The sequence below is a fragment of the Chiloscyllium punctatum genome, unplaced genomic scaffold (genome assembly GCF_047496795.1).
Source record: "Chiloscyllium punctatum isolate Juve2018m unplaced genomic scaffold, sChiPun1.3 scaffold_219, whole genome shotgun sequence".
NCBI classification, from domain to species: Eukaryota; Metazoa; Chordata; class Chondrichthyes; order Orectolobiformes; family Hemiscylliidae; genus Chiloscyllium; species Chiloscyllium punctatum.
The window spans coordinates 391303-397302 of NW_027309953.1; the positions used below are offsets into that span (position 1 = coordinate 391303).

Consider the following 6000-nt stretch of genomic DNA (forward strand, 5'->3'; position numbering starts at 1 on the left):
CCGACCAGTACTGTACCCCAGTGTTATACAGGGACAGACCCGTCCCCACCAGTACTGTACCCCAGTGTAATACAGGGAGAGACCAGTCCCCACCAGTACTGTACCCCAGTGTTATACAGGGAAAGACCCGTCCCCACCAGTCCTGTATCCCAGTGTTGTACAGGGACAGACCTGTCCCCACCAGTACTGTATCCCAGTGTTATACAGGGACAGACCCGCCCTCACCGGTACTGTACCCCAGTGTTATACAGGGACAGACCCGTCCCCACCAGTACTGTACCCCAGTGTTATACAGGGACAGACCCGTCCCCACCGGTACTGTATCCCAGTGTTATACAGGGACAGACCCGTCCCCACCGGTACTGTACCCCAGTGTTATACAGGGACAGACCCGTCCCCACCAGTACTGTACCCCAGTGTTATACAGGGACAGACCCATCCCCACCAGTACTGTTCCCCAGTGTTATACAGGGACAGACCCGTCCCCACCGGTACTGTATCCCAGTGTTATACAGGGACAGACCCGCCCCCACCGGTACTGTACCCCAGTGTTATACAGGGACAGACCCATCCCCACCAGTACTGTACCCCAGTGTTATACAGGGACAGACCCATCCCCACCAGTACTGTACCCCAGTGTTATACAGGGACAGACCCGTCCCCACCAGTACTGTACCCCAGTGTTATACAGGGACAGACCCGCCCCCACCAGTACCGTACCCTAGTGTTATACAGGGACAGACCCGTCCCCACCAGTACTGTACCCCACTGTAAAACAGGGACAGACCCGTCCCCACCAGTACTGTCCCCCAGTGTTATACAGGGACAGACCTGTCCCCACCAGTACTGTACCCCAGTGTTATACAGGGACAGACCCGTCCCCACCGGTACTGTACCCCAGTGTTATACAGTGACAGACCCGTCACCACCAGTACTGTTCCCCAGTGTTATACAGGGACAGACCTGTCCCCACCAGTACGGTACCCCAGTGTTATACAGGGACAGACCCGTCCCCACCAGTACTATACCCCAGTGTTATACAATGTCAGACCCGTCCCCACCAGTACTGTACCCCAGTGTTATATAGTGACAGACCTGTCCCCACCAGTACTGTACCCCAGTGTTATAGAGGGACAGACCTGTCCCCACCGGTACTGTACCCCAGTGTCATACAGGGACAGACCCGTCCCCACAAGTACTGTATCCCAGTGTTAGACAGGGACAGACCCGTCCCCACCAGTACCGTACCCTAGTGTTTTACAGGGACAGACCCTTCCCGACCAGTACTGTACCCCAGCGTTATACAGGGACAGACCCATCCCCACCAGTACTGTACCCGAGTGTTATACAAGGACAGACCCGTCCCCACCAGTACTGTACCCCAGTGTTATAGAGGGACAGACCTGTCCCCACCGGTACTGTACCCCAGTGCCATACAGGGACAGACCCGTCCCCACAAGTACTGTATCCCAGTGTTAGACAGGGACAGACCCGTCCCCACCAGTACTGTACCCCAGCGTTATACAGTGACAGACCCATCCCCACCAGTATTCTACCCCACTGTTATACAGGGACAGACCCGTCCCCACCAGTACTGTACCCCAGTGTTATATAGTGACAGACCTGTCCCCACCAGTACTGTACCCCAGTGTAATACAGGGAGAGACCTGTCCCCACCAGTACTGTACCCCAGTGTTATACAGTGACAGACCCGCCCCACCAGTACTGTACCCCAGTGTTACACAGGGACAGACTCGTCCCCACGGGTACTGTACCCCAGTGTTATACAGTGACAGACCCGTCCCCACCAGTACTGTACCCCAGTGTTATACAGTGACAGACCTGTCCCCACCAGTACTGTACCCCAGTGTTATACACGGACAGACCCATCCCCACCAGTACTGTACCCCAGTGTTATACAGGGACAGACCCGTCCCCACCAATACTGTACCCCAGTGTTATACAGTGACATACCTGTCCACACCAGTACTGTACCCCAGTGTTATACAGGGACAGACCCGTCCCCACCAGTACTGTACCCCAGTGTTATACAGGGACAGACCCGTCCCCACCAATACTGTACCCCAGTGTTATACAGGGACAGACCTGTCCCCACCAGTACTGTACCCCAGTGTTATACAGGGACAGACCCGTCCCCACCAGTACTGTATCCCAGTGTTATACAGGGACAGACCCGTCCCCACCAATACTGTACCCCAGTGTTATACAGGGACAGACCCGTCCCCACCAGTACTGTATCCCAGTGTTATACAGGGACAGACCTGTCCCCACCAGTACTGTACCCCAGTGTTATACAGTGACAGACCCGCCCCACCAGTACTGTACCCCAGTGTTATACAGGGACAGACCCGTCCCCACCAGTACTGTACCCCAGCGTTATACAGTGACAGACCCATCCCCACCAGTATTCTACCCCACTGTTATACAGGGACAGACCCGTCCCCACCAGTACTGTACCCCAGTGTTATATAGTGACAGACCTGTCCCCACCAGTACTGTACCCCAGTGTTATACAGGGACAATCCCATCCCCACCAGTACTGTACCCCATTGTTATAGAGCGACTGACCCATCCCCACCAGTACTCTACCCCAGTGTTATACAGGGACAGACCTGTCCCCACCAGTACTGTACCCCAGTGGTATACTGGGACAGACCCGTCCCCACCGACAGCGCCCGCTCCCTAAGCACTGACCCTCCGACAGCGCCCGCTCCCTCAGCACTGACCCTCCCACAGCGCCCACCCCCTCAGCACTGACCCTCCGACAGCGCCCACCCCCTCAACACTGACCCTCCGACAGCGCCCACCCCCTCAACACTGACCCTCCGACAGCGCCCACCCTCTCAGCACTGACCCTCCGACAGCGCCCACTCCCTCGGGCGAGAATTCTGTCGCTGTTCCCCTCAGCGTCTGAAAGCTCATTCCCCAACGTTTATCCGTCACAGCCACTTTCGGTGAGTGGTAAATGTGCCAGATTAAAAGTGTGCGATTTGAACCGAGGCAGGAGCCCAGGGCAATGCCGTCGTTGTAAGAACCAACCAAAATATTTTGTAAACCACCTCTGCTGTTGAGAAGGTGATCCCGGGCCTCACTCTGTCAGAAATATTTACCAAATACCACATGACCTACGTTGCCTTGTTTAATAACAAGAACACAAATCCAAACTCGTAAACCCAAGCCCTCCCCTGGAACTGTTTCATTCTCTCTGTCCCTCCCGCACCCTCCCCATGTTGACTGTGCAAATATTTCAAGAGGTGAATGGTAGCATTCTCTGGCAGAGAAGTTCAAAGGAAATCTTTCCAAAAGTTGCCTTCCCCCTTTTTGCTTTTGCTCTGTCTACCCCCCCACCCCCTTACTCAACCCTTTCATAAGATTTAACTTTCAGAAGCTCCCCTCTCACTCAAAGTTCCGTGCAGTTTGAATTTTTGCTTTTGAGGGCTATCACCCTCAAAAGTTTATTTTGTGCAAAAGCTTTGTCAAACACTTCCCTCCCCATCCCCCTCCGTCCCAGTTTGGAAACAAACCTCTTCCAACAAGTCTGAAAACGTCTGACTCTCAAAAAAAAACTTTGGCAGATATTTCAACCCTTGTTTCAAAACAATAAAACTCCCAAAAACTTTTCCAACAAGTTTGAAAACTCTCTACCCTGCAAAAGGTGAAGGTAGATGCCAAACCCCTCGTTTCAAAAAAAGTTTCAAAAACTTTTCCAACAAGTTTGAAAACTTTCTTCTCCGCAAAAAGTTAAGGCAGATGCCTCATCCCTCGTTTCAAAAAAAGTTTCAAAAACTTCTCCACCAAATCTGAAAACTTTCGACCCTGCGAAAGCTTTGGCACACATTTCCCCCCACGAGTTCTGAAAACATTGCTTGAGTTTTCCAGCAAAGTTTGAAACACTTTATTTCCCGGGAAGCTCTCAACAAGTACTTCCCCCTGCAGTTTCGAAAATAACTTTCGGAACATTTTCACCGAGTTTGAAAGAGCTTCTGAACTTTGCGGCTCTTGCCCTGACCTCACTCCAAAGTCCTTGCAGAAGTTTCAGAGCTCTCCCTGACAAGTTTGAAAAGTCTGGTGGGAAAGGTTTGACGGCAGCCAGTTTCCCCTGAAGTTTTCTTGAGATCTGGGAGGGGATTTGCAATGTCTGAAGTTTTGCCTTACCTCGGATTCGTGCTGTTCCAGTAGACGGTATGTCGAGCTGGGGAGATTTGGCCCATTTCAATCAGAAACACACAGTACCACAGCACACGCTGTGGGAAAGGTTCCAAATGCATTGTTTTGTTTCACTTTTTAAGCGTCCCTCTAGTCTCTTTCGTTCCTCTCTCTCTCTCTCTCTTCTCCGACACTCTCTCAATCGCAGACACCTCTTGGGTTCAGAGCTCACTCCTCAATTGGTAAAACAAAATTGATTGAAGAGACACGCCCCAAACCTGGGTAACTTTAAACCTGAAGGTTTTTTTTTTGGCTGCATTGTCTGTTGGGAAGGAGATTGTGTTTTGTTAAGAAAGAAAACGCTCCCCAGTGAAACCCAGCCTTAAAGGGACAGAAGAGGGCTTGAAGTGCCTCATCCCCTCTCGTCCCAGACTCACACGGGGGGACTGGCTACGGGGCACATTCGGGGGGTGTGGGGGGGGAAGGGGAGAGGGAGTGGGGGAGGGGGAAGGGAGGGGGAAAGGGGAGGGAGAGGGAGGGGAGGAAATGGGGCTGGAGGAGGAGAGCGGAGGGGGAGAGTGGAAGGGGAGGGTGAAAGGGAAGGGAGAGGGGGTGGAGGAGGAGAGGGGGAAGGGGAATGGCCAGTTGAAGGGGAGAGGGAGGGAGAGGGGATGGAGGAGGAGAGGGAAGGGGGGAAGGGGAATGGGAAGTGGAGGGGGGAGTGGAAGGGGAGAGGGGGAAGGGAGGGGAGGGTGGAATGGGAGGAAGAGGCGGTGGAGGAGGAGAAGGGGGAAGGGAAACGGGCAGTGGAAGGGGAGGGGGAGGGGAAGGGGTAGGAGGGTGAGGGGAGGGAGAGGGGGTGGAGGAGGAGAGGGATGGGGGGAAGGTGAATGGGAAGTGGGGGAGAGCAGAGGAAGGGGAGAGCGGGAAGGGAGGGGGAGGGAGAGGGGATGGAGGAAGACGGGGAGGGGGGAAGGGAAGGCCATGCTAAATTGTCCCATAGTGCCCCAGGGATGTACAGGTTAGGGTGGATTGGCCATGCTAAATTGTCCCATAGTGCCCCAGGGATGTGTAGGTTAGGGTGGATTGGCCATGCTAAATTGTCCCATAGTGCCCCAGGGATGTGCAGGTTAGGGTGGATTGGCCATGCTAAATTGTCCCGTAGTGCCCCAGGGATGTGCAGGTTAGGGTGGATTGGCCATGCTAAATTGTCCCATAGTGCCCCAGGGATGTGCAGGTTAGGGTGGATTGGCCATGCTAAATTGTCCCGTAGTGCCCCAGGGATGTGCAGGTTAGGGCGGATTGGCCATGCTAAATTGTCCCATAGTGCCCAGGGATGTGCAGGTTAGGGCGGATTGACCATGCTAAATTGTCCTATAGTGTCCAGGGATGTGTAGGTTAGGGTGGATTGGCCATGCTAAATTGTCCCATAGTGCCCAGGGGTGTGTAGGTTAGGGTGGATTGACCATGCTAAATTGTCCCATAGTGCCCAGGGATGTGTAGGTTAGGGTGGATTGGCCATGCTAAATTGTCCCATAGTGCCCAGGGGTGTGTAGGTTAGGGTGGATTGACCATGCTAAATTGTCCCATAGTGCCCAGGGATGTGTAGGTTAGGGTGGATTGGCCATGCTAAATTGTCCCATAGTGCCCAGGGATGTGTAGGTTAGGGTGGATTGGCCATGCTAAACTGTCCCATAGTGCCCAGGGATGTGCAGGTTAGGGCGGATTGGCCATGCTAAATTGTCCCATAGTGCCCAGGGATGTGTAGGTTAGGGTGGATTGGCCATGCTAAACTGTCCCATAGTGCCCAGGGATGTGCAGGTTAGGGTGGAT

General features: G+C 53.6%; 1 pseudogene; it reads right to left on the bottom strand.

The window, feature by feature from the left end:
* LOC140472022 (ephrin-A2 pseudogene) overlaps nt 1-4606 on the bottom strand; it is a 117219-nt pseudogene extending 112613 nt beyond the window's left edge.
* Between the last annotated feature and the right edge of the window lie 1394 nt (nt 4607-6000).